The sequence below is a fragment of the Aulonocara stuartgranti genome (assembly GCF_965226115.1).
Source record: "Aulonocara stuartgranti genome assembly, chromosome: 4".
NCBI classification, from domain to species: Eukaryota; Metazoa; Chordata; class Actinopteri; order Cichliformes; family Cichlidae; genus Aulonocara; species Aulonocara stuartgranti.
This window is the reverse complement of record NC_138942.1, coordinates 22,055,485-22,064,040: the sequence shown is the minus strand read 5'-3', so window position 1 is coordinate 22,064,040 and position 8,556 is coordinate 22,055,485.

Genomic DNA, 8,556 nt, shown 5'->3' with positions numbered 1-8,556 from the left:
GTGTGCAGGCTGCTCATCTGTCAGTTACTGTTCTAAAGCCTGTCAGGGACAACACTGGCACCATCACAAACATGTATGTAAAGCGGTGAGGCTAGTTGAACAACATTTGAGGGAAAGAGAGAAAAAGGGGTGGTTGTCATACATGGGATATTCTGACCTTCTATCAGATAAGCAAGGACAAAAATTAGTGAAGCTGATTGGTAGACGAAAAATGGTGAGATGCACCTTTGACAATGTACCAGTCACCGCATTGTGGGACACGGGTGCACAGGCTACCGTAATAAATGAGAACTGGAGAGTCGAGCACTTACCTCACACCACTATCAGGGGGATAGATGAACTCTTAGGTTCAGAACCATTAAATGGGCTCGCAGCTAATCAGACAGAGATACCATTTATGGGGTGGGTCCCTGTAGAGTTTAGACTGACGGGGGTGGAGACGACCAGCTCGAGTCTCCTAGTGCCCGTATTGGTCTCTAGTGACCCAAATGTAGCTCAGGATCCCATTATTGGATACAATGTTATAGAAGAAATCATCAACGAGCAACTTAAACAACAGGGTGTTAAAAACAGTGACTGTGCTGCAAATATTGTGAGTAGTGCTTTTGGTATTGACGTCGGATCTGCTAAGACTTTTATCCAGTTGATAGAGACACATCGAACAGCTGCGGAAGAGATCCAAGTCAAGACAGGGCGGAGTAAAGTTGTTTTAGGCCCTAGTGAAGCTACTACCATTCGCTGTCGCACACGCATACAGGCTGACGAGGACACTGTAATGTTATTTTGTCCTGTTCTGAACCCCAGCCTGCCTGAGGGGCTTCATTTGCAGGAAGTATTGTTTAAAGTAAAAAGGGGCAACTCAGCCATGGTCCCAGTATCTGTCACAAATACCACATGCCATAATATTACTGTAGATCCGCGTGTGGTCCTGGGGCACATTGAGGGCGTAAAAGCAATATACCCAGCTGCCCTAAAACCTGTAGAAACTCCAACAACTAAAACAGCAGACGATGCAGGTGTCGAAGTCCCATTAGCCCCCACAGGTGAGACAAGTGGTGTTTGGGATCCCCCTGTAGTTCTAGACCATCTAACGAGTGGCCAACAGTCGGCGGTGAGGATGATGCTTAGGGAGGAATGCAAAGCTTTTGCAAAAGACGAAAATGATGTAGGCTGCATTCCTAGCCTTCGGATGCACATCACCCTCAACGACCAAACACCAGTTCAAAAGACTTACAACAGTGTGCCTAAACCTCTGCATCAGGAAGTAAAAGCTTACCTGCAAGACTTGATCAATAGGGGGTGGGTTACAAAATCCAAGTCGCCTTATTCGTCACCGATAGTCTGTGTTAGGAAAAAGTCCGGTGACCTCAGACTTTGTGTGGATTATCGAGAACTTAATCGCAAATCGGTGCCTGACAGACATCCTATTCCCAGGATACAGGACATGTTGGACAGCCTTACTGGTAGCTCCTGGTTTACAGTACTAGACCAGGGAAAGGCTTATCATCAAGGATTCCTAGACGAAGACAGTCAGCCACTCACTGCATTCATCACCCCCTGGGGTTTATACCAGTGGGTTAGAATCCCATTTGGACTCAGCTCCGCCCCAGCAGAGTTCCAGAGGAGCATGGAGGAGTGTCTTTGGGGTCTGCGTGATGATATCTGTCTACCGTACCTTGATGACAATTTGGTCCACAGTAAATCTTTTGAGGACCATGTTGAGCATGTAAGAGCCGTGCTACAAAGGTATCAGAGACATGGGGTCAAACTTACTGCTAAGAAATGTGAACTGTTCAAGCCTAAGGTCAGGTTTTTGGGTAGAGTGGTGTCAAAAGATGGCCATAGTATGGATCCAGCAGAAGTCGCCTCCGTGATGTCACTTAAAGAGAAACACCCTAGTACAGTGGGGGAAGTGAGACAGATTTTGGGCTTCCTATCTTATTATAGAGCCTATATACAGGACTTTTCACGTATCGCCAAACCTTTGTATGAACTGCTAGCAGCCCAAACAAATGCTAAAAGTAGCCCACAGGACTTAAAAACACAGAACAAGAGAAGGAAGGAGAAAAACAAACAGGCTAAAGGACAGTTGCCTTCATCAGCCCCTGTGAAATGGACAGAGTCACACCATCAGGTTTTGTCTTACTTAGTCAATAAACTGGCCAGTCCTCCGATCCTAGGCTACCCTGATCTAGACCAACCATTTGTGCTTCATACTGATGCTTCTCAAGCAGGGTTAGGAGCAGTGCTCTACCAGCGCAGTAATGGCAAGTTAAGAGTCATAGCTTATGGATCTAGAACGTTAACGCCGCCAGAAAAAAATTACCATATGCATGCTGGCAAACTGGAGTTTTTAGCTCTCAAATGGGCTGTCTGTGAGCGCTTCAGAGATTATTTGCTGCATGCGCCATCGTTTGTGGTTTATACAGATAATAATCCACTCACCTATGTGTTAACGACAGCAAAGTTGAATGCATCAGGTCAGCGTTGGGTGGCTGAGCTCGCAGATTTCAACTTTACAATAAAATACAGGCCAGGAAAAACAAATGCAGATGCAGATTTTTTATCCAGGATGCCCCTCGATTTTGAGGACTATATGAACTGCTGTACACAGACGGTTAGCCAGGACGTGGTTGTAGCCTCACAGCAGGGCATATTAGTGCAGCAAACAGAAGCTCTAATGTTTAACGCTGTCTCCTTCCACACCCTTCAGCATCAAACACAAGCAGAGGAACTGCTGGACATGATTCAGCCAATACCGAGAGAGGAAATCTGTGCAGCACAGCGGCAAGACCCCGTGATAGGTAAAATGTACGAGTCTGTAGTGCAAAACAAAAGGCCCACCACACAGGAAATTAAGACTGAGAGCACTGAGTTTAAAGCATTGGCTAGAGAGTGGAGCAAACTGAAAATCAGAGAGGATGGAACTATGTTCAGAGAGACTCGACACAAAAAACAACTAGTTCTCCCCTCAGTTTACCACCCACTAGTGCTCAAAGAACTACACCAACAGATGGGCCACTTGGGATCAGAAAGGACCCTAAATTTAATTAGGGATCGTTTCTTCTGGCCTAAGATGCAAAGAGACATTGAACACTTTGTCAGTAATGTTTGTGAGTGTCTCAAACAGAGGAAGCCAAACAGACAGGCACGGGCACCTATGTTGAGCATAGAGACCACTCATCCATTTCAGTTGGTTTCAGTTGACTTTTTGCACCTGGAGCAATGCAAGGGGGGGTGTGAATACATACTTGTAGTTATGGACCACTACACCCGCTTCGCTCAGGCCTACGCAACTACAAATAAGACAGCTAAGACTGTAGCAGAAAAACTATTCAATGATTATTGTCTCAGGTTTGGTTTTCCAGAAAAACTACACCACGATTTGGGGCGAGAGTTTGAGAATAGACTATTGCACCATTTAAAAGAACTGGCTGGTGTTAAAGGGTCACACACTACTCCTTATCACCCACAAGGAAATGGGCAGACCGAAAGATTCAACAGGACCTTGCTCTCGATGTTAAGAACACTAACAGAGGAACAGAAAAGAGACTGGAAAAGCCACCTCCATAAAGTTGTACATGCCTACAATTGTACTGTTAATGAGGCCACTGGCTACCCTCCTTTTCTCCTAATGTTTGGTAGGTCACCACGGTTACCAGTTGACCTTCTCTTTGGCATTGAGCAGGAGGACAGTTCAGGCTCCTACCAGGACTATGTGGACAGATGGAGAAGGAGAATGGCTGAAGCTTACACTGTCGCCTCCAAAAATGCAGCTAAGTCAGCTGACCGAGGTAAAAGGCAGTACAACAAAAGTGTGCATGGTCCACCACTTCAAATAGGGAGTCGTGTCCTTGTTAGAAATGTTGTGGAGAGGGGTGGGCCAGGTAAAATCCGCTCCTATTGGGAAGACAACATCTACATCATTAAAAGACAAAAGGGAGAGGACAGTCCTGTGTTTGAGTTAGAGCCAGAGAATGGTAAAGGCAGGACAAGGATTTTGCACAGGAATATGTTGTTGCCTTGCGATTTTCTTCCGCTCCCAGCAGATAAGGAGGCAACTGTAACTAGTACTAAAACAAGGAAAAGACAATATAACAAACGGAAACAAACATGCATGACTCCGACACAAGTGGGGAGTGAGGAGGAGGAGGACACAGATGAGTTTTCTGATGCGGTTTTCACCTGGCCTTATCCTGAGCCTCAGTGTTCACCTACATTGGACCCCACAGCGGCAGAGTTTATGCCACTAAGGGACGGGGGTGAGCCAGATGAGCTTCCTCACATGTCAGGAGATGGCCAGGGGGACCCCAGCCAAGCTGATGAGGAGAAAATGGACAATAGGGAACCAGAGGATGTGGCTATTGTGGGGGCAGGGGAGGTGGACAGCAGCTCTGATGTCGAAGAGGCTTTGGAAACAGACCAGCCAAGTCCATACCCAAAGAGAGAAAGGAGGAGACCACAGACTTTGACCTATAGTAAACTTGGACAACCAAGTCTTGAAGAAAGAATAGTGGCCACCAAATGTGTGAATATTCAAGGTTACTGGCGACCTTGGTAAAAGGGGAAGATATAATGTTTACACTTGGTACCCCTATTTCAGATTGTAACAAATGTACCTATGTTGATTGAAATATTGTGACACATGGATTGCAGGCCGAACATGTGTATGAGTAAAGGGAAGATGCTTAGTGTTCAGATGAGATGTGGACAAAGTTAATGCCTTTACAGGAGAGTACAAATAGCATGGTAATTTGATAGATTGAATTGTGGACAAAAAAAAAAAAAAAAGCTGAACTGATTATATCAGGAGTATACACAACTACAGTGCACGGTAGTTTGGGTAACTTAAAAAAAAAAAAAAGGGTGTAATGTAACCTGGTACATAGTCCATGCCATTCTATTGTTCTCTATGGATTGTCGATTATAAGGTACATTTATGTCGGGACGACATTTCTCGAGTGGGGGAGAGTGTGAGAGATACACATATCGACGGGGCCGGGTTATGTTAAAAAGTATAAATGGTTATACTTTGTTCATTGGTTCAAAGGTACCCCACACTTCTTTTTTGGTTGCTTGTTTGTTCTGGTATATTTTTCATTTGAACTGTTATTCTGCCAGAGTACTCATATTAACCAGATGGCATTGAACGCCCCATTGGTGTGTTAGGAAAACTCTTTTGTACATATGTTCCTTGAAGGGGTTTTGGAGTGGTTCTTTTTCCACCGCAGCAAAGGGCTAGGAGTCGGAGAGGAGCTGCTGTATGTTTTTGTTATGATCGGAGTGTGAAATAAAGCATATACAGTGAGAAAGCAACTCCAGGAGTCATCCCTGCCTTAAAGCTGCAACACAAGCATGACTTCAGAGCTCACTTCATGTGAGCTTACACATATGGTCATGAGCTGTCACCATATTTCTGACTTCAAATTAGATTCAGATTTGTAGCAAGGGTTGAATTATGCAAATAGAGGAAAATAAAGCTCTGTGTCTTTAAATGGCTGGAAAAAAATGAATATCCTTTCTGAGCAACATACTAACATCTTATCCGGTTGTTCAGTCTGACGTCACTAGCCGTGTCTGGGTCTAAACTCCGCTGCAGGTCCATATATCAAACGATCACTGTGGCATTACTGAGAGTTGAAAAACTGTCTAAAGTCTTTCATCTTTAATAAAATGATCAGCGTTCTGCTCTACCAGGTGTAACAATTGAGTTTAACATCCAGGCATCCATGAAAACGGAATTTATGACATTTAACGGAGTTAGAAGTTAGCAGGAAGTTAGCTCGCTAGCTTCTATCTAAATACAATATAGCATGTCCTGACTGCGGGTTTTGAAAACAAATTCAAACGTACAGCTCTGTTTTCACTTCCAGCATAAATGAAGACAGAAAACTAAACAGCAGTGACGTTTGTAGGGTTACTGAAGTTGGGCTAGCTGGTATATAATGATGTGCTACGTGACCGCTAGCGACACAGCTATGTTAGCATAATATAAACAAGCTAACTTTTTTTCCACTCGATAAAAGTTAACGTGAGTGTTCTCAGTGGTCAGAAACAAATGTAATCGCATGGCAGGATGCTGTAAAAGGACCAAACTTCAGCCAGGAGAACAACTGAGATAATCCATCCACAATACGAGGTTAGTCATTCATATACTGCTGCATGGGCTGGGCTGTGGTTCCATCCTAAGGTTTTAAAAACTGAGCTTAAATAAATGATTAGTGGTAATAAAAGCCAAGGGAGGTCAACAGGGATCACTAACTGTTTTAGGAGCTTTTTAAGATCAAATAGAAGAAAATACATAACATTAAACATGTTAACAACACAAAAGCCATATTAAACGCAGACTACTTTAGACCCGGAAGTAGGATTCGTCGCGTCATCACTGAACAACCGGATAGTTAAAAATGTTTCACTTGATAGGAAACTATCACTGATGCACGTAACGTGAAGTACAGATACATTAAGAAATGAAAGACTAAATAGATGATAGTTTAGGTCGGGGCTTTGGGAAGGCCATTCCAGTACATTAACGTTAGCCTGCTTTATCCAGCCCAAAACCAGTTTTGCTGTGTGTTTGGATTGTCCTGTTGGAACACCCAGGTGAGTCCAAGTTTCAACCATCTAGCTGTTGATTTGAGGTGAAGTTGAATAAATTGGAGGAAGCCCTGCTTCTTCATTATTCCATCCACTTTGTACAACGTACCAGTATCACTAGGAGCCAGTGTTGGGACTAACGCGTTATTAAGTAACGCGTTACAGTAACTACGTTATTATTGTGATAACGAGCACGGTAACTAGTTATTATGCCAAAATCAGGAACGCGTTAGTCGTTACTGGGATTTAGATAGGCTCGTTACTCGTTACTTCGTGTGGTGGCTATCGCGGGGCTTCCACAGATTCAGTAACATTAGCAAGTGGTGGAAGCCAGCAGGTGGATGAAGGAAAGGGGACGCAGAAGGAAAAGAGACCCGAGGCGACCGCCGGTCCAAGTGTGAATTGAACTTCAGGTAAGAAGTTATGACCTGCAGTCTATCTGGGTCAGAAATGAACCAAGTTTAGGTGGAGTTTATTTTCGTTATGCTGACTTTTTCCATACTGCGTGCTAGCTAGCATGACGGAGTTTCTATACAGCTGGGTGGTGCTATGAAGTTAATGATGTTGAACTTTATTTTGTTCATAAGTTATTAGAGTTGCCAACCGTCCCGTCTGGTATTCAGAGAAAATATTACGCGTTTCTTATTGAGGTGAAAAGGAACAGTGTGTCCCCTAATTCAGCTACAATGAAAAAGGCACAAAGCTGGAGTTATTCTGTGTTTACGCTGCACAGCTGCCTCTTCTTCTCTCATCCTCTGCCCCCTCCCTCTCCTGTTTCTACTTCAATCATGAAAACTGATCAGTGATCAGCTGATCGGCTCTCTTGTTTGTTTATCGCTCACTTTGCGCCGAAAGAGGAAACCAGCGGATGTTGCGCTAAACAACAGCAGCACTTTTAAGCTTGATCAGCTGTTGTTAGAATTTATTTAATATTAATTTCTAGTATCAGCTGATGTTTGCTGGAGCCACAGCTGCAAAAAAGCTGCTGGTCATGATATGGTTTGGTTATCTGGTGAGAGGGAAACATGAAGATGAAACCAGGAGATGTCCTTACTGAATCATCAGAGCTGAACAGGTGACATGAATGAGTTGAAGGGAAGTTATGAACTGTTTCTGAGAGACAAATAACCCCAGGATCCTTTTTTAGGTAGCTGACAGCTGGTAACTGTGCAGGGGCGGGTCTAGCAAAGTGTTGCCAGGGGGCAAGGTAGGGCATTAACAGGGAAAGGTGGGGCACAAAGAAATACTTTTCTTTCTTATTCTCATTTAAAATGTCTAGCTTTTAAAAAATAATTATCTGAATCTTACAACAAACGATTGATAGATTGATGCATATATACCATCAAAACAGTGTACATCACTGTCACAGCAGCGTTTGTTTTCATTCAAAGGCTTTATGATTTTTCCTATAATGGTGGGCCGGTCTTTAGTCAAAATGCCCGGGACGATTTTTTTGTCCCAGTCCAGCCCTGTATGCAGCTCATCTGCAGTCTGGTGTTGCCTACATCTTCCTATTCAGAAGGCAGAATTTCCGAGGTCTGAGTACAATCGAAAGCACCACGACTGCAGTTTTTGTGTTGGATGTAAAAGTAACTTACCCAACACTGCTAGGAGCACAACAGCCACAAACATGATGATACCTCCACCATGCTTGACAGCTGCTACGGTGTTCTTAGGTTTGAAAACCTAAGAACACCCCTTTACTCCTCCAGACATACTTCTTGTCATTGTGGCCAAATGCCTCAATCTTTGTCTTGTCTGACTAAAGAATTTTCTCTTAATAACATTTGGCTTGTCCAAGTGAGCAGCTTCAGAAAATTTCATTCAAGCGTGAAGGTTCTGATTTTGGAGCATTGGCTTCTTTTTTGGTCAACAACCTTGCACTCCATTGTGAGATAAAACTTATTTCACTCTCTATGGCGACATTGGTGTTCCAGCTGTTTCCAGTTCATGGCAGGG